The following is a 27,509-nucleotide window of genomic DNA, read 5'->3' as shown; positions in this document are numbered from 1 at the left end:
AAATAAGCCCCCCCCCCCCATCATGTCTGGGAGGCCAACAAGGAGATACCGGATGTTCCCATGCCACTATGAGGGGGCCAGCAGCATCTGCATCCACAGGAAAAGGTGGACATTGTCCGTCCTCAGGCATGGCACATTTTCTCTGTTTAATGATGCTGCCCGTGCTATCCAGCCAGAGCATGCAGAGGAGGTGCTGGACCGGCTTACTAAACCATCCTTCTCATCTATCACCCAAGCTGAGATTAGTGTGCAGTCCACCGCAACTACCAGAGCGTCTTATTCTGCCTTGTCCAGAGCTACGCCTTTCATTGCCTCAGCATCATGCATGGAGGAGTCAGCAGAATTATTTGAACACAGCATCAGCTGCTTGCTTCTTGATGATGCACAGTTAGCAAGAACACCTGAAAGACACACCAAAGGGACACAATTCTTCTCCTCCTCACTTTTCATGTCTACCCCCACTATATCTCATGACCTCTCAGCAGCCTCCACTGACACAGATGATGGTTTAGCAAAAGCTGTCACAGGTCCTTGCAACACGTCTGCCAGCAGCACACTACCAGCTATAGAGTATAGCAGGCAAATTTCTCTGCCCCGGCTGCTGCATCAAAAAAAAAAAATACACTCCCTGCCACCCACATGCCCAGCATCTAAATTCCAGCTTGTCCAAATCACTGGCTTTACAACTTCTGCCTTTCCATCTGGTGGATTCTGCCCCCTTCTGCAAATTTGCAGAATGTGCTGTACCACAATGGCAGGTTCTCAGACGCCATTTATTTGCACGTACAGCCAATTTAGCTCTAAACCATCATGTGGAAGGCAATGTTTTGGCATTTTTGGGCAAGGCAGTCAGCAGCAATGTCCACCTTACTGCTGACATGTGGTCCAGCAAGCAAAGTCAGGGATGATATATTTCTTTCACAGCACACTCGGTAACTCTGCATGCAAATAGGAAGAATGCAGGCCAGGGCTCAGTGCTGCGGCTTGTTTTGCCACCACATCTCCATACAGCCAGTGGAGATGATGCAAGATCTGTCAGCTCTTCTTGCTTTCATCAAGAGTACCTCTATAGGGTTACGGTGTGAAGGTACCACAAACACCCAAAGCCCAATTTTTCCACACCTGTTTGACAGGTGCAAATACTTTCAATTTTTTACAGAAAGGCCAATTCTTGCTTTCATTAAGAATACCTCTAGTCTTTCCCTGCTCTTTCCGGAAGTGTGATCTCTGAGCATTCTGCGGGAAGATCTTTTCTTCCTTTTACTGGTCTGCAACTCAGTGGCAGCTTCAGCGGCAGAATGAGTTTGCCACTAAACGCAAAAACCATTCCTTAATGGCCTTACTGGTAAGCCAGTCATAGTGAAAGTGAAATGGGGTATGGAATACCAGGGATACCTGGTCTCTGTGGATAGCTACATGAACATGCAGCTCGCCAATCATTGTCTGGACATCTTGGAGAAGTTCTAATAAGGTGTAATAATCTATTGTATTTACGAGGAGTAGAAGAGGAGACGGAAGATGGCGAGACGAGAGAATAAAGCAATTTTCAAAATAGTTTTGTAAATTTATTTTGAAACTTCTCTTTTGAGGTTAATGTTGGACATTATTTTCTTAACAAAACATACAAAAGCAAACAGATTTTTTTTTTCAAGAGTACCTCTATAGCGTTACGGTGTGCAGGCATCAACAACACCTAAAGCCCAATTTTTCCGCACCTGTTACTTTTATCCAAAGTCTGAGAAAGAGACACCAGATTTTATCTAAAAAAATGGTTAACCTTGGCCTGAGCGTACTATAATTTGAATCCAACACAAAAAAGATGAGGCACCTGGAACAGAAAACACATTGGTGGGGTGTAAAGCCATATAGACCACAGCAGCTCCTGTAAAGTCTCCTGGGTAAGAGAATAAGGTAATTCAACAGAGGGAACCACCATCAATTCAGGTTAAGGCTTAAATAAGATGGATAATAGTCTAACACAAGATGAAATGTTCCCCAATAATGTATAGGTAAAAGTCACAAAGTTTATTACGCCACAAAGAAATAATGAGACAAGGGTTAAATGTGGCTGAGCCTGTCACATCAACAAGGTGAAAATAACTGACAACCAGGCAGTGCATGTCTACTTGCCTGACAGCAGTGTGAAACACATAAAGGGATGAAAGAACTGAAGACAGTTGCAGTAGAGGCCTCGCAGAGCATCACCAGGGATGAAACCCAGCGTCTGGTGATGTCTATGCGTTCCAGACTTCAGGCTGTAATTGACTTGTGACAAAGTATTAAAAAGTGAAAGTTTAATTTATGATTGTTAATCTGTCCCTTTACTTTTGGTCCCTTAAAAAGTGGGAGGCATATATACAAACTGTTGTAATTCCTACACCGTTCACCTGATTTGGATGTAAATACCCCCAAATTAAAGCTAAAAGTTTTGTTTGTTTCATTTCAAATCCATTGTGGGGGTGTATAGAGCCAAAAAGATTAGAATTGTGTTGATGTCCCAATATTTATGGACCTGACTGTAGCATATCTTCAGGGGGGAAAACCATGGCAAAGCGCTGAGGATATAGCCACCCAGAAAACCCCCCCAAAAAAAATAAAAAAATAAAAAAAGGTTTATTTAACAAAGTACATCCCCCTATAAACCAGAAGCTCATCACTCTACCTAGTAAAGAGAGTCATCATGAAATATTGTATTTAGGGCTTATCCTAATACTACAGACCTAATAGACACAAGGTAAAGTAGATAAAGAAAAGGGAAAATGGATATAACAAGGAAGTCCAGAAGATAAAGACACATCTAGACAAAGATACCCAATCGACCCTGATTAAAAAATACAGGCAGGTGGGGGGACATACAAGTAGGGGGATATTTTAAAAGGAAAACACCCTACTTTGCCTTTTTTTTTTTAATCAGGGTCCATTGGGTATCTTTGTCTAGATGTGTCTTTATCTTCTGGGACTTCCTTGTTATATCCATTTTTCCTTTTCTTTATCTACTTTACCCTGTGTCTATTAGGTCTGTAGTATTAGGATAAGCCCTAAATACAATATTTTATGATGACTCTCTTTACTAGGTAGAGTGATGAGTTTCTGGTTTATAGGGAGATGTCCTTTGTTAAATATCCCTTTTTTTTTGGGGGGGGGGGGTCCTCAGCGCTTTGCCATGGTTTTACCCCCTGAAGATATGCTATATAGTGTGATATAGGTGGTTTGGTAGTGTGAATGTGTTTTTTTGATGGTGCATGTCTTTTTTACAATGTATCGTTTATTCGCCCCTTGAGATGACTACAGGAGTGTACTGCCCTTTCCTGCCCACAACTTCACAAGATGTTACTGTGATAGACACCTAATCTCCTGAAAATTGAATCCAGATGGTAGAAGTGGCTGAGCCCGTGAGTATAAAACAAGGAGAATGTGCATCACGCATGCGAAACACGTTGACGTCATCTCGCGTTAGGCCCTACATTCCACCTTGCGCTCCAAGCCACGCTCTGATGACATCCAGTTTCTCCCTCGGGTTCCGGTGCTCCGTCTGACGGGGATGCAGACGCGCATTGCTCATTGACCTACCCTGACCTCAAGGAGACCACTTTAAGTGTACACCAATTTCTGCATGGACGGTCTCACTGGTCTACTGACAGGACGCTGACTGCACTATTTGGCATATGTCCAAACCATACACTTATTAGTCCAAACATAAGGGTAGTGGCAATCAATCACTGTAGACCTTGTGGAGGCTTGAACTTTATGCTTGCATTTGTAATGAATACTCTATATACAGCCACCAGTCTATACACACGAGGTGCAAACCCTCCCATATACATCATGACCCAAGTTTGGTCATAAGGACCTTGCCAGCTGTATCCAAGTGCCTCTGTCGTGTGCCTGGGATGGAGTATGCTTGGAATCTCTGAACCCTGTATCGAAGCAATACACTGAATAATTGTCGGAGCATGTAGAAGGCTTCATTTTGAACTGTCCCTTACTCCCCAAGCCTATGCATATCTTGTGATTTTTTTACAGATGGTCTATGGCTATTTAATTCAACCAGTGCATTGGTTTAAAATGAGGACTATTGGGGGCAGTATCTCTTATGGAGTGTAAGGTTGTATGTCTGGGGCCCATAAATGTGTGTAGTGCGTGACTGATTTTTACATCATTGAGTGTCACAGGTATTTTCTTTCTATCTGCTGTAGAATTTAGCGGCTGGAATTTACTCGCCAGTCATGGTTTTTCAATAAAGCATCTTTGCATTTATTCCAGTGTTGAGCCTTGTTTGTAACTTTTTCACAACGACTCCACTTTTGTGGATCCCTTGTTTTTTGTTGGTTATAGTTCAATATAGTTACTAAGGCTCCCCGGTTTTAAATTGACCGTATGGTATATACATTTATCATCAGGAAGCCCCATTCTTCATAAAGATTGGGTTGTTGAATAGTTTCTTTTTTGGACCCCCTAAAATTATTTTATTTTTGTCTATACACCAGAAGTGGGGGACTTGAGTCACATGACTTGACTTAAGTCAGACTTAAGTCACCAGTTTGAGGACTTGAGACTTGCTTGACTAAAATTAATAAAAGACTCGACTTGACTTTGACTTGAGACATATGACTCGAAATTACTTTACTTTTTTAAGTTATTACATATTTGCATTTTCTCAAGATGTGTTAAAGCAACATTAATGTGCCTGTTGTGTTTCTGACACCACAGTCACTTAAAACACCTCAGTGTGTTCTGATTTTTAGGACACTGGCTGTTTAACAATGGAAATACTTAACATGTTTTTAGTGACTGTGGTGTTAAAACATGACCGGACGAAGGATTTTGAGCTGTTTGGGCATTCAAAGTGTTTCTTTAATATGCCAAGAAAAAAGCACTAAGCAGTTGTGTTAATGTTGAAAATAAAACAAAACGTTTCCTGACCACTGACTTTTAACTGATTTAAAGGTGGAAATGGGGTAGATCAGTATTTTGACTTGATTTGTGTCTTGACCAAAATAAATGACTTGACTTGACTTGCTTGCTTTTCACCACAGTAACTTGGGACTTGCTTGAGACTTGCACATGTGTGACTTACTCCCATGTCTGCTATACACGGCATGACTTTACAAACTCAGGGACCCCCCCCAGGCACTGTATTTAATGGAATTTTTCATTTTTATAGTTTCACTTTAGGCATCGTCAAAATCACTGCTCCTTTAAAAACAATCTTTTTAAAAATGAAAATTTGCATTAATACATGTCCCCCAGGGCAGTACCCGGGCCCCCATATCCTTTTTCATTGACAATAATTTGCATATAAGGCCTTCAGAACGGGCACTTTTGATTTTTTTAAGTTTGAGTTCCATAGACTTTAATAGGGTTCGCGGTTTGGGTCCAAACTTTTACGATGTTCGAAAGTTCTTGCGCAAACCGAACCGAGGGGTGTTCGGCCCAACTCTACTTACAAGCAGGCCTGAATGCACTGTTTGATTGGCTGCACCACTTTTCTGGCGTCAAACCCTCCTGTTAATGTTATGCGCCAATTCATGAAGCGTTTGTGACACTTTCGATTCTGACAGGGTCTCATGCATCAAATTCAAGTAGTACTAAAATGTGCCACTTTGATACAAATAAGATATTTGTGCTTACTTCAAATTCTTTTTTTGGAGTCCACTGGGTGAAACAGGATTGCAGAATAGTCTATGACATAAGGATTAAACTGCCCCAAACAGGAGGTTTGGACACTGTCAAAACAAACGTTAAGCCAGCCTCTATATAACCCCACCTTCAATAGTCATGCCTCAGTATTGCGAGAAAGCAATACATAAGGCCAACAACACAGAAAGATGGGGCCTGTGTCCTTCATTAATCTCCAAGAAACTACAGGTTAAGGTAAGTAAAAAAAAGCTTATTTTCTTCATCGTCTATTGAAAGACACAGGATTATGGAATAGTGGAAACATTGTGGAATTTTACTAAAAACAAGAGTGATTCCGATTAATCAAGCAATCATTTGCCAGTGTTGACAAAATGGAATCCCTCTGATCTGTCCCAGAAGCACTATGGAAAGACAGGGGAAGAGGAGAGGGAATTTAAAATCCCCAGACCTCTACACCGGCTGTACCTGCAAGGCCTCATTTAGATGTGTGGTTGGAGAGGATGGTAAAAATGTGCGGTTGAGCTGCATTTTTATTGCCTTCTTAAGCTGCAATAGGCAGCATACAGGGGTGTTTACATGAAATGGTAGCAATGCTTCGTGCCCACAGAAAAATCTACCCGAAATGTAGTGATTGGTGGGTGACAAACCCGTCAAATGCGACACATTCAGGCAAACTGGAAGCACCGCAAAAATCCTGCAACGTGGTTGTGAAGCATTTGTCGGCAAATCCGGGGTTAAAAACAGATGGTAAAGAGGCGTTATATTGCTTCCACCGCCTCTCAATTACCTCTAATGGGTGATCCGAATGCAGATCGTGCTGCAGAGGAAAGGTAAATTTAAACAATCATATACAAAGTGAAATAGCAGCTGTCACAATAACATAATACAAGGCATATATACAAATAGACAAAAAAGTGCAGCACTTAACAACTAGCAAATATCACAAATATTGCGCAGTATGAAACAAAATGTCCGTGCTGAAAGTAAGAATAAATAATTGCATAAATAAACTCAAGAGTAAGTATAAAGTCCCATGCAAGGTAAAGAAACCCAGGTGACTGACTTACACAATGCAAAGATGAATCCCAGAAGGGACAAACTTCCAAATCCCAGTGAATCACCACAGTGAGGACAAGGTGGGTGCTTACTGGATAATAATGACCTCATTACAGAGAAGTCATAAAAAGCATTTACAAATATAGGCTGGTTCTACAGGACCTCTGGTTCACTCACAGCGATTATGATAAAGCAGTATGTATCATAGTATATTGCAACATATGCTGAGCACTGGGGCTCCATGTGCCGATATTACCAATAAAGAGAAGAACGCTCTCTATAGTGTGAATCAATTTAAAATAGCAAAATTTGATAAAAGAATTACACTTGCAATGCCATAATACAAACAGGCATGTAAATCAAAGCAAGCTCAGGTCTTTTCCACAAACAAAATGGCCGCAGCTAGTTGGCGCATGCGCAGTAGCATGTATTCCGGCTCAAACCTACGTGTTTCGTCATACCTGATGTTATCAGAGCCACATCTAAATATACCCGAAGATTCCTTGGGCTTAAAATTTCCCCCTAAGGGAGAGGCCCACTGTAAAAAAGAAGGCATCCTCAGGATAAGTTCCCTCAATGATCAAATGAGAAAACATTTAAACAAGAGAGATCACCTTTAGGAAGAAGCAGGCTGAAATATTATTGTTCCTATGATGAGAGAAGGAAACGTCACTTTTGAGGAAAAAACAAAAACCAAATATTATTGGGAACTATGGACCGTGGGTTTCCAGATTTTCCTGTAGAATTTTCCCAAGAATGTAATGGGACTCTTTTCAGTAAAAATATGTAAGGTATTCCACTAAGGAGACTAAAATAATAGAGGTCATTCAAACTTTAGAGGTGCCCAAACTTTTGCAGACGCCATTTTTTCTGTTATTTTGAAAGTGTAAATGATGTCTAACTTTTGTTGACATATTATAAGAATGTCTAATCTGTAATTTGATGCCTTTTGGAGATTTTTCCATTTTTCCTTGGCTTCTTTATGCACATTAATACAAATTTTTACCTGGGGTGCCCAAACTTTCGATCACCACTGTAGGTGGGATAGCACACTTGGGAACTGATTTCTATCAGGAAAAAAAAATTCCTAATAAAGCTGGCAAAAAAAAGGCACAATAAAGAGTAAAGCCTCTACACACTAGAAGTTTTATTTTTGTTCAACCCAGCAGGCTGAATGAGGAAAATGAAGAGATCAGGAGAAGCCACTGTACTAACTATCCAATGTTAGTACAGTGATCTCCCCCGTTGAGCTATTGTGATCTGACAGGGGGATAGCCTCACTGCCAGAAGACACCAGTCAGCGCTCCCAGCCATTTGCTTCTAGCACTGATCGAATGCTGATCGGCAGATCTTTTTGGTCATGCTCCATCAGACCAGCTGCCATACACACAGGCCAAATGTCGTGTGGTTTCTATTCGGCCCTTTAGAATGCAAAAAATCTGTTAAAGATACTAAGATCTAAGTTGCAGCAAATAAATAGCTATGTGGGAAAACCTGAGCATCAGAACTGCTAGGCTACAAAAAACCTGTGATAACAATTACCAGTCTCCAACATGGAAGGTGGGGCAAATCTTTATGCAGAGGGTTAAGTGTATTTCCACTTTTGCAGCCACATTTGAGAACACCCCACTTAATGTTTATGTGTTCTCATTCACATAGCATAGTTTTTTTTTTTATTTTTTTACTTTTTAGATGGTTCTAAGGACAGGTGGAGTACACAATTAAAGAAGCCCATCTTCTAAACCTTTTTTAGCACAAACAGAATTTAAATCTAGATTACAACTGATAATGAAATCCGTCCACACAATAAAGGCAGGGTTAAAAATGGAAAGCACATCCTCTAATATCTCATAAACAAAATAGGATTTTTCAGTGCTGTAGTTTTCAAAAAAGCATTGAAAATGGTAAACGACATTTAATATAACCTTTATTTTCGTTTTACTTTTTAACACAGTAGACCTAACAGAAGGTCCAGAAGATCTATCCAAACAACGTTTATTGTACACTAATTTGTCTTTCTGACATTTTAGTTTGTTCCAGTATCATGTGTACCAAGTGCATAGATTGGGGAGATTGACTACAATCAAGAAAAAAAAAAAAAGATAAAAACAGATGCAATATCCTCACACATAGCCAGGGCCAGACTGACCTAGCGTGATACCGGGAAATTTCCCAGTGGGCCGCCGGCCTGGGGCCGCTTTAAGCATTTGACCGCGCCGTGGCTGCGCTGTGATGGCCGCTGCAGCCCAGGCCCGGCCCCCGCTGCGCTCCAGTGACGGATCTTTCCTACTTCAGCCGCTATGAGCGGCATGACGTCACATCCGGTCAGCAGGAGCGGTTGTGTGAGTGTGCGGCGGTGGATCATTCATCTGACTGCAAGTAACTCTGCAAGACGGTCACGGAGGGGTCACGGCGCCGATCCCTCCCACAGCACACAGACGCCAGCAGCAGCATGATCGCAGGAGTCTGACTGAGACTGACAGTGACTGAAGGAACGGAGGCGGAGCGGAGCAGAGCCTGAGACAGCCAGCTGAGCCAGGCAAGAGTAAATGGGCTGGGGCCTGGGGGACATGGACCTCTTGCATTTGGGGGGGCAGCATATTTTAGGGCCCCTACTAGTACAACAATGCTAACCTACCCCCTCCCCCTAATACAATGCTGACCCGCCCCCCCTCATACAATGCTTATCTGCCATGCCATCCCCCCCTGGGCCCCCTCCCCCTAATACAATGCTGATCCCCCCTCCCCTAATACAATGCTAACCCCCCTCCCCCTAATAAAATGCTAACCCCCCTCCCCCTAATAAAATGATGACCTCCCCCTAATACAATGCTGATCCCCTCCCCCCCCCCCCAAATTTAGGGGGAGGGAGGGGAAACAGCATTGTATTAGGGGGAGGTCATCATTTTATTAGGGGGAGGGGGGTTAGCATTGAATTAGGGGGAGGGGGATCAGCATTGTATTAGGGCCCCTAATAATTCTGACATCTCCTGTACCATGTCCACACATCCCCTGACATCTCCTGTACCATGTCCGCACAGCCTCAGACATCTCCTGTACCATGTCTGCACAGCCCATGACATCTCCTGTACCATTTCCGCACAGCCTCTGACATCTCCTGTACCATGTCAGCACATCCTCAGACATCTCCTGTACCATGTCCGCACAGCCTCAGACATCTCCTGTACCATGTCCGCACATCCTCAGACATCTCCTGTACCATGTCCGCACAGCCTCAGACATCTCCTGTACCATGTCCGCACAGCCTCAGACATTTCCTGTACCATGTCCGCACATCCTCAGACATCTCCTGTACCATTTCCGCACAGCCTCAGACATCTCCTGTACCATGTCCGCACAGCCTCAGACATCTCCTGTACCATGTCCGCACAGCCTCAGACATTTCCTGTACTATGTCCGCACAGCCCCTGACATCTCCTGTACCATGTCCGCACAGCCTCAGACATTTCCTGTACCATGTCCGCACAGCCCCTGACATCTCCTGTACCATGTCCGCACAGCCTCTGACATCTCCTGTACCATGTCCGCACAGCCTCTGACATTTCCTGTACCATGTCCTTACAGCTTCTGACATCTCCTGTACCATGTCCACACAGCCTCTGACATCTCCTGTACCATGTCCGCACAGCCTCTGACATTTCCTGTACCATGTCAGCACAGCCCATGACATCTCCTGTACCATTTCCGCACAGCCTCAGACATCTCCTGTACCATGTCAGCACAGCCCATGACATCTCCTGTACCATTTCTGCACAGCCTCTGACATCTCCTGTACCATGTCAGCACATCCTCAGACATCTCCTGTACCATGTCCGCACAGCCTCAGACATCTCCTGTACCATGTCCGCACATCCTCAGACATCTCCTGTACCATGTCCGCACAGCCTCAGACATCTCCTGTACTATGTCCGCAAAGCCTCAGACATCTCCTGTACCATGTCCGCACAGCCTCAGACATTTCCTGTACTATGTCCACACAGCCCCTGACATCTCCTGTACCATGTCCGCACAGCCTCAGACATTTCCTGTACCATGTCCGCACAGCCCCCGACATCTCCTGTACCATGTCCACACAGCCTCTGACATCTCCTGTACCATGTCCGCACAGCCTCTGACATTTCCTGTACCATGTCCACACAGCTTCTGACATCTCCTGTACCATGTCCACACAGCCTCTGACATCTCCTGTACCATGTTCGCACATCCTATGACATCTCCTGTACCATGTCCGCACATCCTATGACATCTCCTGTACCATGTCCGCACATCCTATGACATCTCCTGTACCATGTCCACACAGCCTCTGACATCTCCTGTACCATGTCCACACAGCCTCTGACATCTCCTGTACCATGTCCACACAGTCTGACCTCTCCTGTACCATGTCCACACAGTCTGACCTCTCCTGTACCATGTCCGCACATCCTCTGATATCTCCTGTACCATGTCCGCACAGCTTCTGACATCTCCTGTACCATGTCTGCACTTTTACCACTTTTAACTAGCATTTGCTCTTTTATATATAAAGCCCTATATGCTTTCATATATGTCTTATCGATATTTAATACACTCTTCAAACTTGCTTTAAAATGCATGGTTTTCCCTTTTATGAAGAAGATAATAATGGCGTTATGCTGTTGGGCCCGTATAATAATGCTATGGGGCTGGTATGAAATTGTTTCCAGGGCTGAATTTTATTCCCAGTCCGGCCCTGCACATAGCATAACATAACATGGTAAGCAGAAACTTTCTTTTGATTTTTTAGTTTATGCTATGTAAATGGGAACATGTAACAAATAGAAGATATTTGTTATCCGAATGTGGCTGCAAAAGTAGAAATATGCTTTAGGGCATCAAGATCTGCCTTTTGAATGAGAGAAAATCTTTGTACATCTGTGAGGAACTGCTGAAGAAGCTGTGGAGGAATGAGGTTGATCCATCTCAACAGACCTCCTGCATTGGGGAAGTTGTAAACTACAACCACCAGAGGGGTCAGGAAAAACATAGTCAATGACAGAGCTGAAGAAGCATCTACCTTTGAAGGGAGAGTAAAGAAATGTTCCTTAAGGGGAAGCTCAGATTCCCCGGCCCAGAGCCAAAGCTCTCTATGACTGTGAACAGACTTTAGTCAGTAGCTTTTAGAGGAGCAAGAATGGTAAAGCATTAAATATATTTTCTAAAAGCTCTAGGGTCTGCAAGTCTCTCCCGAAAATGAAACCGTCTCTGTTATAAAAATTATTCCACTCAGACATGGACACATAAATCAAAAGCACCACCAGTATTGGATGGACAGTTACACCGAACAACTCACATTGACACATTTTTAGTGCACACATACATATTACAGGCAGTCCCCGAGTTACAAAAATCTGATTTACATACGACTCATATTTACAAATGGAGGGGGACAACAGGAAGTGAGAGGAAATCTACCTTTAAAAAGGGACATTCCCTCCTGTAAGAGTTATTTTACAAAAAAGGTGTCTACACTGAAACTTTATCACCAATCCTTGTTTCCACAACTACCCAAAATTTTCTAAATCCAATTGCCACAGGGACTGAAATCAGTGAGATGAAATTCTCTGAACAGGAGCACAGACAGCAAAACAAACGTTACATGGGTGTAAACCCTTCCGTATGCTATCCAAAAAACTTAAAAACTATTTTTTGGGCTGGAGTTACACTTAAAAAATTGTACTTGTTCCAACTTACATACAAATTCAACTTAACAAACCTACAGAACCTATCTTGTTTGTAACTGGGGGACTGCCTGTATATTGCCTAACTGTTCAGTAAACTATAAAAGGTGAGGTTGCAAAAAAGTATAAAGATACCAAACATGTTTAAAAACTGCAGTCTTTACAGCATGCACAGAGATACCAAATATGTGTGAATATCTCCACAAGAAATATCAGTGAACACATGTTCGCTGATCTCCTGCTGATCTCTATCCTAACATCTGCCATGATGGACAGGGGCATCCAGAAGGGACAGAAGAGTCCAGGACACACAGCAGGAGGAGGGGATGGGAAGACATCCAATTGCCTCAAGGGATCAGGAAAGATTTTTTTTTACCCTGTTGTCACTAATTACGCTATGCTTGATCATGGTTTATTTATTGTCTTTCCCTGATTCAACTGTGGGTTATAGGGTCTTGTATATGTATTCTGTATATTTCAATGTATTTTTTTTTATTCTATTTTTATTGGTTGAACTCCATGGACTTGTTTCAACCTAACTATTTAGCTATGTTATTATAGTTGTCTTACCCTAGTTGCTATATTATCATAGTTGCCTTACCTTTATTGGTTGAACTCCATGGACTTGTTTCAACCTAACTATTTAGCTATGTTATTATAGTTGTCTTACCCTAGTGACAACGAATATCTTCATTTCCTGTTCTGGTGTCACATGAACAGGAAGGCAGGAAAAAGTTCCCCAATGGGGTTGTGGACAAAATGTAATATGTTAGCTCATAATGCACACAATAAAATGTCTACAGTTAGTCTTTTATCTGCAAACACTGAAAAAACTGCACTGATCTATTGCCATAAAACCTCAACATTTATTAATGATAAAAACATATAGAAAGCTGGCCACGGCATGATGGGCTTACTATCTGGGACCTTTTCCATACTGGCTGCTAAAACACTTTTCTGCCAATGAGCCTTTGTGAGTGCATTAGCACATGTGTTTTTATCATCAATAAATGTTGAAGTTTTATGGCCCTAGTTTAATGTGCTCCTTTCTCTGTTTGTACTATTTAAGTTCTGAGGACATCCCTACCTCTTTGTGAAGCTCCAAGACAAACTGCAAATAGCTATCTGATACATGCTAAGGATTATTTATGGAGTTGATCTGTTTGTCATTCACAGATTCCATCTAACCATGTAATTATTTTTTCCTTTAATGGTCTTCTAGTGACTGTCCGGGTTCTATAACCAAGAGCCTTTTTGGTATTTATTACCACACACTATAAAGGTAAAAAAAAATTAGATCACACATCTAGTTTAATTTTTACTTAATCTGCAGCCAGCTATTATTTTGTAAAACTGACAAAAGTCCTTGTGACCAACAGCAACAATGGAGGAATTCAGTACACTGTATACGGAATATTCCTTGAAATTCAATTCTCTGCATATATGTTTGCTTGATTACACAAGCAGGAAGGTGAAACCAGAATTGTTATTAAAACTTTGCAGCATGCTATTTTCACTTTCTATCTCACACTATAAATGAGTATCATTACACTGCTGAAGCCCTCCATATTTTGCTTTAACACTGCCTCTTCAAGTTTGGCAAGTAGTTGGGCTGAGCAAAAGTTCGGCCCGAACATCGCCTGTTCGCCCCCCCCCCCTCCTCCCCCCACTACCAAGAAGATATGCATGACCACATGACAGAACTAAAAAGGTAAACACATATGAATGCACTAAGCAAAATGCAAAATGTACTATTTTTTTAACACACCCTAACAGCACATTGGTGTGAACTAAAACCATAGGATATAAGACTATTTTTCTTGTTCCTAAATTGGGCAAAACAACCCAATGCAGTTAGTGTGAATACGCATTTGCTTTTGGAGAGACCTTAACCACTTCAGCTCCGGAAGCTTTTACCCCCTTCCTGACCAGAGCATTTTGTGCAATTTGGCACTGCACTGCCTTGACTGGTAATGGTGTGGTCATGCAATGCTGTACCCAAACAAAATTTGCGTCCTTTTTTTCCCCACAAATAGAGCTTTATTTTGATGGTATTTGGTCACCACTGGGATTTTCATTTTTTGCGTATAAACAAAAAAAATACAGAAAATGTTTAAAAAAAAAAAAGATATTTTCTACTTTGTTATAAAAAAAATCCAAAATGTATTCAGCCACATGTCTTGGGTAAAAAAATATGTAATAAGCATATATTTATTGGTTTGCGCAAATGTTATAGCATCTACAAACTATGGTACATTTACCTGAATTTACGCAGCTTTTAGTTTATGACTGCCTCATTTCTTGAGGTGTTAAAATGGCAGGGCAGTAAACCCCCCCCCCCCCTCCAAATTACCCCTTTTTGGAAAGTACACACCCCAAGGAATTTGCTGAGAAGCATGTTGAGTCCATTGAATATTTCATTTTTTGGTCACAGGTGATTGGAAAATGACAAATTGTCACTCAAATGATATATTGCTCACACATGCCATGGGTATATGTGAAATTGCACCCCGAAATACATTCTGCTGCTTCTCTTGAGTATGGAGATACCCCGTGTGTGAGACTAGCCGCGTACAGGACCCCGGAAACCAATCACAGCCTTCAGGCTTTCTAAGGGCGTAAATTGCTCATTTCACTTCCTCACTATCACAGTTTCAGAGGCAATGAAATGCCAAGATAGCACAAGCCCCCCCCCAAATGACCTCTTTTTGGAAAGTAGACACGCCAAGCTATTTGCTGAGAGGCATGTTCGGTATTTTGCAGATCTCGCTTTTTGAAACAAAGTTTTGAAAATTGAAAAAAAAATGTTTTTCCTTTCCTTTCTTAATTTTCCAAAACAAATGGGAGCTGCAAAATACTCATCATGCCTCTTAGAAAATACATTGGGGTGTTTACTTTCCGAAATGGGGTCATTTGGGGGGGGGGGTTTGTGCTATCTTGACATTTTAGGGCCTCTGAAAATGTGATAGGTAGAAAAGTGAGCAATTTACGCCCTTAGAAAGCCTGAAGGTGGTGAATGGTTTTCAGGGTCCTGTACACAGCTAGGTTCCCAAAAAAGTCTCACACATGGGGTATCTCAATACTCAAGAGAAGCAGCAAAATGTATTTTGGGGTGTAATTCCACATATACCCATGGCATGTGTGAGCAATACATCATTTAGTGACAACCTTGTGTAAAAAATAAAAAATAAATTTGTTATTTTCCCAAAACTTGTGGGAAAAAATAAAATATTTCATGGACTCAACATGCCTCTCAGCAATTAGCTTGGGGCAGTGGCGCAGCGTGAGTTGTCAGCGCCCGGGGCAAGGCAAGTAATTTGCGCTCCCTAATCTGCAGACTTTTAGCACTCCCTGAGTCTCTTCCTACAATAGTACTGACCAGCCTGATTCCTTTACTGACATACCTGTCCACTACGCTAACCTACCTGATTCCTATACTGGCCACTACACTGACCTCTATACTGACCTACCTGTCCACGACACTGACCCTTACACTGACCTACCTGATTCCTACCTGACCACTACACTACACTATCCACTACACTACACTGCCCACTACACTACACTTCCCACTACACTGCCCACTGCACTGCACTACACTGCCCACTACACTACACTACAATACGATACACTGCCCACTACACTACAATACACTGCCCACTACACAGCCCACTACACTACACTACACTGTCCACTACACTGTCCAATACACTACACTGCCCACTACACTACACTACACTGCCCACCACACTACACTGCTCACTACACTACACTACACTACACTGCCCACTACACTGCCCACTACACTACACTGCCCACTACACTGCCCACTACACTACACTACCCACTACACTGCACTGCCCACTACACTACAATACACTGCCCACTGCACTGCACTACACTGTCCACTACACTGCCCACTACACTACATTGCACTACCCACTACACAATGATACGATACAATGCCCACTGCACTACACTGCCCACTACACTGCCCACTACACTACACTACAATATACTGCCCACTGCACTACACTACACTACACTACACTGTCCAATACACTACACTGCCCGCTACACTACACTGCTCACTACACTACACTGCCCACTACACAGCCCACTACACTGCCCACTACACTGTCCACTACACTACACTGCCCACTGCACTACCTACTACACTGCACTACACTACACTGCCCACTACACTGCACTGCCCACTAAACTACACTACAATACACTGCCCACTACACTACACTGCCCACTACACTAAACTGCAATACAGTACCCACTGCACTATACTACACTGTCCAGTACACTACACTCCCCACTACACTACACTGCCCACCACACTACACTGCCCACCACACTACATTGCCCACTACACTATACTGCCCACTACACTGCACTGCCCACTACACTATACTGCCCACTACACTACACACTACACTGTCCACTGCACTACACTACATTGCCCACTACGCTACACTGCCCACTACACTACACTGTCCACTACACTACACTGCCCACTACACTGCCCACCACACTACACTATACTGCCCACTACACTACACTGCCCACTACACTGCTCCCCTCCCACCTTCCTCTTCCCTCGATGCCTGCCAGTCTGCAGTCAGTGTTGTCCAGTCCAGGCTGCTCCCCCCCCCCCCCCAACGGTCTCACCTCACCTCTCACAATGGCTGGCTGAGTGTCACGACATCAGGGAAAGATAGATAGATGAAGGATTACCGACTCTGACAGTGCCAGGCTGCTGATTCACTCGCTGAGTGGACTGAGCTCTTCTGAACATGCAGCCGATTGTGAGGAGAGGCGGCACAGGCGGGGCTTGGCTTGCAATATTACACTACACTACACTACACTGCCCACTACACTGCACTGCCCACTACACTACAATACACTGCCCACTACACTACACTGCCCACTGCACTGCACTACACTGCCCACTACACTACATTGCACTACCCACTACACTACGATACGATACACTGCCCACTGCACTACACTGCCCACTACACTACACTGTCCACTACACTGCCCACTACACTACACTACAATATACTGCCCACTGCACTACACTACACTACACTGTCCAATACACTACACTGCCCGCTACACTACACTGCCCACTACACTACACTGCCCACTATACTACCCACTACACTACACTGCCCACTGCACTACACTACACTTCCCACTACACTGCACTGCCCACTAAACTACACTACAATACACTGCCCGCTACACTACACTGCCCACTACACTAAACTGCAATACACTGCTCACTGCACTACACTACACTGTCCAATACATTACACTCCCCACTACACTACACTGCCCACCACACTACATTGCCCACTACACTATACTGCCCACTACACTGCACTGCCCACTACACTACACTGCCCACTACACTACACACTACACTGTCCACTGCACTACACTACATTGCCCACTACACTACACTGCCCACTACACTACACTGCCCACTACACTACACTGCCCACTACACTGCCCACCACACTACACTATACTGCCTACTACACTACACTGCCCACTACACTGCCCACTACACTGCCCACTACATCACAATACACTGCCCACTACACTACACTGCCCACTACAATACACTACACTGCCCACTACACTACACTACACTGCCCACTACACTACACTGCCCACTGCACTACACTTCCCACTACACTGCCCACTACACTAAACTGTCCACTACAATACACACTACACTTCTCTGCCCACTACACTACCCACTACACTATGATACTCTGCCCACTGCACTACACTACACTGCCCACTACACTACACTGCCCACTGCACTACTTTATACATACATAGTGAGGGCTCTCCACTCCAGTCCAGGCTGCTCCCCTCCCACCTTCCTCTTCCCTCGATGCCTGCCAGTCTGCAGTTAGTGTTCTCCAGTCCAGGCTGCTCCCCCCCCCCCCCCCCAACGGTCTCACCTCACCTCTCACAACGGCTGGCTGAGTGTCACGACAACAGGGAAAGATAGATAGATGAAGGATTACCGACTCTGACAGTGCCAGGCTGCTGATTCACTCGCTGAGCAGACTGAGCTCTTCTGAACATGCGGCCGATTGTGAGGAGAGGCGGCACAGGTGGGGCTTGGCTTGCAATATTTCCACATGCGCTGCAGCGCCACTCCACCCTACGCCAATGGACAGGTGAGGCACAGGCCAGCTCCGCCCCGCCATTTTCATCCATAGGGCGCCCGCTGGACATCTCCCAGCCTAAACATGGCGGCAACCGCAGACAGCGTGTGTTTTTTGTCAGACAGAGTGACACTGTGGGAATGCGCCCCCCCAGATGTTGCGCCCGGTGCGGCGGGCCCCCCCTGCACCCCCCACACTATGCCACTGGCTTGGGGTGTCTACTTTGCAAAAAGGGGTTATTTGGGGGGGGGGGGTTTGAACTGTCCTGGCATTTCATGCCCAAAATTAGAAGATTATGCCGCACCCACTCTTCTAACCACTTGAAAACCAAGCCCTTTCTGACACTTTTTGTTTACATGAAAAAAAAATTATTTTTTTTTTTGCAAAATTTCTTTGAACCCCCAAACATGATATATTTTTTCAAAGCAGGGGCCCTACAGATTAAAATGGTGGGTGTTGCAATTTTTTATTTTTTTACACAGTATTTTTTACACAGTATTTTTGCGATTTTCCAAAAGCGGTGATACCTCACATGCATGGTGCAATTGCTGTTTACATATGACACGAGACCGATGCTTGCATTCGCCATTGCACACGAGCAGGGGGGGACAGAAGTAAATCTTCCTGCCAGGATGAGAAAGTGGAAGGATGAACAAAGTCTTTACGACAGAAGATCTCATCTGGGAGTAAGGACTTCAATCAGATACCCTGGTATCAAAGGCAGGAACAAAGGCCTGTTTGGCCAATAGGGAATTACTGCAAACATTACCATTGCCATTGCCATTTTTGAACAGATTGTTTATATCTGGTGAAACCAAAGTCATGAAATGCTTGTGCTTCTGGCTTCTTAGACCATAGAGATTTTTTGAGCCATTCTGGTCTCTGATCAGCAATATGGTCAGTTGACGGAACCACTGGCTGCATTCTCGGGTTCCCTGGTGGGACAGGAGAGCCAGAGAAAACCATGGAAGGCGGCAGAGGGGGGGACGTCCCCTCCCACTGCTTGTAAAAGCAGTCTAGCGGCTAATTAGCCGCTAGGATTGCTTTTACATAAAAGCCGACCACTGGCTAAAAAAAAATACCAGGATGATGTCTAAACCTGCTGATGTCTAAACACATTCTGGTATACCCACTCAAAGTCCAGCAACATACCAGTACTTTGCTAGTCCTTGCTGAGCATATGTTGTAATATTCTTTTTTCATGCAGCCTGTGAGCTGAACAAAAAAAGAGAACCTAACAGATTCCTCCATTCACATTGATCCATCGGTGGTATGCCCACCATTAGAATAATGCCCTGCATCCAACCACTTCTATTGATGGGCATACATGCACTGCTGTGCCGTTCAGCTGCTTAATTGTTCTTAAAGGGGGCCTCCGGTGCTTCTATCAGCTCACCCATGCGATCGGCAAGCTGGAGAAGGAAATCCGCCACCGGCGGAAGTACACCATAGAGATTACCGAGGACCAGATGGTCCCCGGCAGTCTTTATGACTCTCAGAGGTCCAGGCGCGACGTTATGATGTCACGCCCAGCCTGGCAGTTGTAAATACTGCTGTGATCTCGGCTAGACAGCGGAGATCGTTTGTTTTTGTTTTTTTGTCTCAGGCTTGTCAGCCTGTAGGAGAGATCTGAGGTCTTATTGACCCCAGATCTCTCCATAAAGAGGACCTGTCATGCACTGTTCCTATAACAAAGGATGATTACATTCCTTGTAATAGGAATAAAAGTGCTAAAAAAAAAAGTAAAAATAAAGAGAAAGTGTAAAAATAAAAACAAAATAAATAAAAAATGTTTTAAAGTGCTCCCGTCCCTGTGTGCTCGCATGCAGAAGTGAACGCATACATATGTCGCGCCACATATGTACAGGGCGTTCAATCCACACATGTAAGGTATTGCCACGAACGGTGGAGCAACAATTCCAGCTCAAAAACTCCTCTGTAACTTTAAGCAGGTAACTTTTAAAAACTTTTAAAATGTTGCCTTTGGAGATTTTAAGTACCAAAGTTTGGCACCATTCCACAAGTGTGCGCAATTTTAACCACTTCAGCTCTGGAAAGGTTTTACCCCCTTAATGACCAGGCTATTTTTTACAATTTGGCACTTTAACTAACAATTGCGCTGTCATGCGACGCTGTACCTAAATACAATTGATGTCCTTTTTTTCCCACAAATAAAGCTTTCTTTTGGTGGTATTTGATCACCTCTACGGTTTTTAGATTCTGCGCTATAAACAAAAAAAGAGCAACAACTTTCTGCTATAAAACATTCCCAATAGTTTTTTTTTTTAAAAATTAAATTTTTTTATCAGTTTAGGCCAATTTGTATTCTGCTTCATATTTTTGGTAAAAAAAAATCACAAAAAGAGTATTTTAATTGGTTTGCGCAAAAGTTATTGCATTTACAAACTACGGGATAGGTTTTTCGGGTTTTAATTTTTTTTTTGTTTTTTTAGTAATGGCGGCAATCAGCGATTGTTAGCAGGACTGCAAAATTGCGGCGGACAGATCGGACCCCTAACTGACATTTTTGACACTTTTTGAGGACCGGTGACATTATTACAGTAATCAGAGCTAAATAATATGAAATGTTACTGTATAAATAACACTGGCAGGGCAGGGGTTAATATTGGGGTGATCAAAGGGTTAAATGTATGCCTAATTGTGCTTACTAACTGTGGGGGGGGGGGGGGAGGCTGCGAGACAGGCACACAGAGATCCGTGTTTCAGCTTAGCTAAAACACATGATCTCAGTGTGCTTGTATGACAGAAGAGCCGCCTTATGTCTAATCACAGTGGGAGCGCGGCTCCGGCGCAGCGTGCACATAATCACATAGATCTACGTGATTATGGGCAGCTGAGTCGCCCTGTCATAGTAAATCTGCGTGGGGCGGTCGGCAAGTGGTTACAGCATGACGTGTTAGGTATCTATTTACTCAGCGTAACACCATCCTTCACATTATACAAAAAAAAGTTGGGTAACTTTAGTGTTTTTTTTTTTTTTTTTAATTCATGAAACTGTTTTTTTAATTTTTTAATAAAATGCGTTTGAAAAATTGCTGCGCAAATACTGTGTGACATAAAAAGTTGCAATGACCGCCATTTTATTCCCTAGGGTCCCTGCTAAAAAAACATATATAATGTTTGGGGGTTCTGAGTAATTTTCGAGCAAAAATAAATGATAACTTTTTTACATGTAGGAGCGGAGTGCCAAAATTGGCCCAGTATGGAAGTGGTTAATTTTTTATGTTTTTTTTTTTTTTTCTTTTTTTTACACTTTTATTGTATCTATAAACGTTCCAGGTTAGGGTCTCTCAAAATGTGATAGCCATCTAACATCTTTCAAGACCCTGTGTGAAAGTGTGCCCTAGACTGTGCCGTGCTGTACCCTATACGAATACTCCACTAGAGTGTGGTGGCGACGGAAACAGTCGCTGATGCAGAGGCCAGGGTCGCCAGGACAGGAGGGACAAAAATAGTGGCTGTCACGCCTGTATCCGAGCTTGCTACAGACACAACATTTTTTTTGGGGTGCTCTTTTGGTAGGAGTACAAGGGAGGACATCCAGAAAATGCCTCTCATGCAGGCGGCTCACTCCATCTTGATTGGGAAATTGGGCCACAGCACCTTCTGGATACACAAGGGCTGTAATGATATCTTCCTGGAATTTTAGGAAGGATCCAGTTCTTCCTGACGCTTAGTATAGTACATAATCGTTGAAAAGAGCCAATTGGAATAAGTATACAGACGCTTTTTTGTACCAGCGTCTGGCCTTACAGGCGAATAAGTACAGCCCCATCATATAGTCATTTTACAGTTGTAGTCGGGGACAAAGAGGGGCTTCTCAACAACACCAGTCGCTGTTTTAATTTGGACTGCCGTATCTGCATGAATTTGAAGACAGACTGAAAACATTCCGTTTGTCTACCTCACTGCAAGCAATTCATTGCACCCCTGTCTGAAACTGTCTACGTATAAATGGTACCCCTTTCCAAATATGGGTGACACCAAATCCCAAACAATCTTGTCGCTGCTCCCTATGTAGTCTGGGCAGTTGGGGGGCTCCACGCTGCTATCTTTTCCCTCGTAAACTACATGTATTGCCTGTTGCCCTGTCACAGAGCTTATATAGCTTGACCCCATATCTGGCACGCTTACTGGGGAGAAACGGTTTGAAAGCAAGGCGGCGAGAAAACTTAATCAGGGACTCATTAACACAGACATCTTGTTGGGGGATATACAAGGCTGCAAATATTTGGTTGAAGTGGTTTACAAGGGGCAGAATTTTGTGGAGCCTATCATGTTCAGGGTCAATCGAAGATGACAAAGTTCATTGTCTTTGAAGTGCATGAACTGCAATATTTGCTTGTATCTAGTCCTGACCATGGCAACAGAGAACACGGCATATGATGAATTGGGTCAATGGACCAATATGACCACAACTTACTCTTTTTAGTAATGCCCACGTTGAGGGATAGGCCCAGAAAGGTCTTAAAATCGGGAACTGTGATAGGTTTCTAGCCAAATTGTCTGGCAAGGGTCAAATTTGGGTTTGCGGTGATAAATTGATTAGCACACAAATTGCTTTGGCCCACAATAAATCTGTACAAAACATCCATGAAAAACAGCTAAAAAAAAATCAACCGGAGTAAAATCCGCTGTTTCCACCTGAATTCTGGGTTGGCCAGTGAATTAGGGAAGTACTGCAGAAACTGTGGGCTGCCAATCAGGATTTGCAAGTGCATCAGGAAGGGCACTATGGCTCTATGGGCCCGCGTTCGAATTTTTGGTGGCTGCAGGCCACTACTTGTGCTAGTCACTGCACCAGCTTTAACTGCACTAATGGGACTCACCGCGTCACCAAGTGATACTGCAGTACTGGTTTGTCTATGGCCAGGGTGTACTAGGCTGCTGGTGCTCGCCAGTTCACTAGAAGGTAGAGCGGCACTAGTACCTACACTCTGCTCCATATGAAAATCATGTGGTTGTTGCACCTCAGCAACAGAAGAATGGGGTAGGGTACACCGGACCTTAGCAGGGACCTCTACCCTGTCATCAGAGCTATATGTCAGGGTGCCGCTGCTCCCTACAGGTTCGTATACTGAGCCTGATTTTGACAGTGAGGACTCCCCATTGCTTTCATCTGTCATGCTCAGTATCATGAAGGCCTCTTCACTAATGTAGCTTTCATTTAACATTTTGGCCACTAAACTTACAGGTACCTAGTGTGACTCACAGGTAGTGTGACTCACAGGTACAAAAAAATTAACTACTTGTTCTAGCAGAGATCAGGCCTGACACTGCTAACACTGCGATTTTGTGTGCTGTGCATTGGAAGTGATGGTGATCTATTGATATTACACTTGTTTGGGTGGGCTGGGCAAAGGGGGCTAAACGCAGGTGCTGGCAGGTGTCAGGGCTGATCCTGCTAACACCGCGTTTTTGGTAACACTATACTATTGGGGAGGCTGGTATAGTTCTGATCAGATCAAAGATATTGATCCGTTCAGATACTATACTAGTAATGGAGGTATATAGTCTGTTAGTGTTACTGGCAATCAAAGGGTTAAAATCTGATGTTGTCTGGGATTGATGCTAACTGACGCTGACGATAACTGGCGTCACCCGTGACACTAATACAGTGATCAGAAAAAAAGATCTGTACACTGTACTAATGACGCTGTGACAGGGAGAGAAAGGGTTAACTGGGGGGGATCAGGGGGTTAAAACTTTATTAAGGAATATGTGGAGGGGCCCTGACGCTATAATAAGAATGACGCTGATGCTAACTAGTGGAACCCATGACACTAATACAGTGATCAGAATAAAAATCTGTACACAGTACTATTAACACTGTGACAGGAAGTGAAAGGGTAACTGGGGGTGATCAAGGGGTTATACCTTTATTAGGGAATATATGGTAGGTACCCTAAACCTATCTAACTTTGGCTGATGCTAACTGGCGTCACCAGTGACACCAATACAGTGATAAGTAAAATATCTGTACACTGTACTTGGTGACACTGTGACAGGGAGTGAAAGGGTTAGCTGGGGGGGGGGGTGATCAGGGGGTGAAATGTGTGCCTATGTGTACTGGTGTTAGTGTAGTGCTTGTGTACTCACTGTTGATGCTCTCTTCTCGCTGGAACCAAAAAGGGCTCCAGGAGGGGAGATTGCATGAGTTCCTGTGCCTGTGTTTACATTACAAAGGCACAGGAGGTTCTTCCAATGGTCAGAACTGATGAGCAGGTCCAGGTCATAAATCATTGGCCTGGACATGATGACTGATCAGTTCTGAACTGAATCTGATTGCTTCGAGTCCAACATTGTTTGTCCCCATAGCAAACGGCTTGTTATGGGGACACACAAAAGAAGAGGAGGAGCCAAGATCTCCGCCAGGGACCCGAGTAAAGGAGGATTATGTGGGCCGCTCTGTGCAAAAGAACTGCACAGAGCAGGTAAGTGTAACATGTATGTTTTTTTTAATTCTTTAAAAAAATCTGACGTTAGTAACACTTTAAAATCTAAAAGTGACCTTGGCTTGGAACCTTTGTGAGTAAGGTTTATTTTTAAAATTTGTATTGAAAGTCGGGTGGTACAAAATGAAACAATGTTCAATTTAACCATTTGACAAGTTGATTTTTAGTAAAATATGCAGCCTCTCGGTGGCTGGGCCTTGGCACCGAGAGGTAGCATTTATTTTCATACTAATTAGCCGAGTATAGTTTTAATATGTTTTTATGGTGCTAACTGCTGTTATTGGGAATTTTGTTGCGTCATTGTGTCTTGTTCTGTTAATTGTTGTTATCTTTTGTGGTCTTTGTTAAATCTGGCTGTGTCGCAATAATTTCCCCTTGGGATTAATAACATTTTTTTCTGATTCTGAGAAACAGCTGTGCCGAGACTGAGTGCCCTGCGCACTCCCGACACACTTACCAGTGGCTAACGAAAGGCTCCAATCGCAAGAAGCGATCGGGAGCTTTCCAGTCATGTGTCTGCCCTGTCAGCCAATTGCGGCAGACACGTGATCATTGACCCTGCCCCGCCTCTCAGCATCAACTGTGCTATATGCCCTCATCCTTTTAAGGCAGTATACACATAGAGAACTTATATGTATCTATAGACATTTTAAGGGATATATAGAGAAAAGCAAAAAAACTAACGTAAAAGCAGAGTTTTTATTTTTGTTTAACAACATTAAATCAAGAATAAGGCTATACAAAAGTCAATAAAAATATGTCTGTCTTTAGGTTCACATAGATGTAATGATTTAAAAAAAAAAAATCCACATGTAAACTCACAAAACATGTGAAAAGAATAGATACAATGGAACCCAGTTGCTATTTGGAGTTACAGAGTATAATATCAGCTGGAATAAACATCTGAAACAGCATGGACACTAAACAAGTAGAAGTGAATTAAATAAGAGGATCAATGCGCTACCCAGAGGGGTTTGATAGGAGTGAATCAATTCCAAAAGATCAAATAAATGAAAATAAAAATAGAAAAATAATAAAAATAAAGAAAAAGCTGCCAATTTTAAGGTGTCCCCACCGTGAATTGATACGTGTATGGTGTAGAAAATCGGCGCTAATTCAAAATAGTAAATAAATGTGATAAACTCTGTGACAATAACGATGTCCACCACTGTGGATGGTGCTCTATGTGATTAAACCCTGATGCAAAAAAAAACCAAATATTCAAAGTCAAATCAATACTCGATATAGAACTGTAAATAGGAGCCTATACACATGGAATCTTCAGTGAATGACTGTGAAAGGACTGTGCATAGATAAAGTCCTCAAAAAAAATAGATAGTGTGTCAATCCCAAAGAAAATTATATATATATGGTGCAATCACAAAATAGTAATCAATGCAATCGATGAGAAATGGCGATGATCAATATAAATAAACAATAAACATAACTTGTAACAAAATATGATAAAAAAAAGTGCTCTGGCACTACCATAAATACTCACATATGAAAATTATCAAGCTGATTCAATAAACATATAACAAATGTAACAGAAAAGTGCTACAATGTTTCCAAAAAAATATCCATAGATATATACAACAATCAATAGTCTTCTTAGTCTATGAAAAAAATATAATTAATGTAAGAATAAAAATAGGTTGCCCAAAAAAAAAAAAAAATGTAGATGTGAAAAATGAGTGCGTTCTTCTTGTCTTCCAGTGTTAATACCACATCAAATAACATGCTCCACCACCTCTTATGTTAAACTCACTCACCAGATGAAATGGCTGGTAATGTGATAAACCAGCATGCAAGTGCTTTTCTTTGTAAGGAGTAACAGTCTGCAGACCTCTTGATCAATCATTTGATACTCTCCTCTCCCACTCTCAATGGATATCCCAGGCAAGGAAGAAATCAATGAAAGAGAAAAGAACTCAGCGTAGCATAAAATCCTTTAAAAAAATGTTCCTACTTTATTAAAACAATTATGCACTCACATTATTAGTGCTCCACTGACACAAGTGTAAATGGCATATATTAATGTGCGGGCTGGCTCCAACTCCTCAGCTGCCGCGAGCCGACCCGGCTAATGTAATTAATTTGCATTAATTATATTTTTTCATGGACTAAGAATTCTATTGATTATTGAATCTATCTATGGATATTTTTTGGAAACATAGCACTTTCTGTTACATTTGTTATATGTTTATCAAACCAGTTTGATACATTCATATATGGGTATTTATGGTAGCACCATAGGACCTTTTTATCATATTTTGTTATATTTATTGTTACACTTTTTTGATATAACATCTAATTAGCATTCTTTGATTTTACACAGTAGGATTTATGAATTTAACACTCTAATGATTGTAAAAGTATTTATTTGGGTATACTTGCATACAGCGCTGTCACTT

At 42.8% G+C, this 27,509-nt stretch overlaps 1 protein-coding gene and 1 pseudogene across 2 annotated transcripts in view; one reads left to right on the top strand and one right to left on the bottom strand.

The window, feature by feature from the left end:
• WDR27 (WD repeat domain 27) overlaps positions 1-27,509 on the bottom strand; it is a 522,635-nt gene that overhangs the window by 308,840 nt on the left and 186,286 nt on the right. The gene's annotated exons all lie outside the window — the stretch shown is intronic.
• On the top strand, positions 1,299-1,538 carry LOC309550860 (small nuclear ribonucleoprotein F-like; annotated as a pseudogene). Its single transcript has one exon. The product of its transcript is annotated as a small nuclear ribonucleoprotein F-like (transcript).

The sequence above is a fragment of the Pelophylax lessonae genome (assembly GCF_965119305.1).
Source record: "Pelophylax lessonae genome assembly, chromosome: 3".
NCBI classification, from domain to species: Eukaryota; Metazoa; Chordata; class Amphibia; order Anura; family Ranidae; genus Pelophylax; species Pelophylax lessonae.
This window is presented reverse-complemented; position numbering and strand designations above follow the sequence as displayed.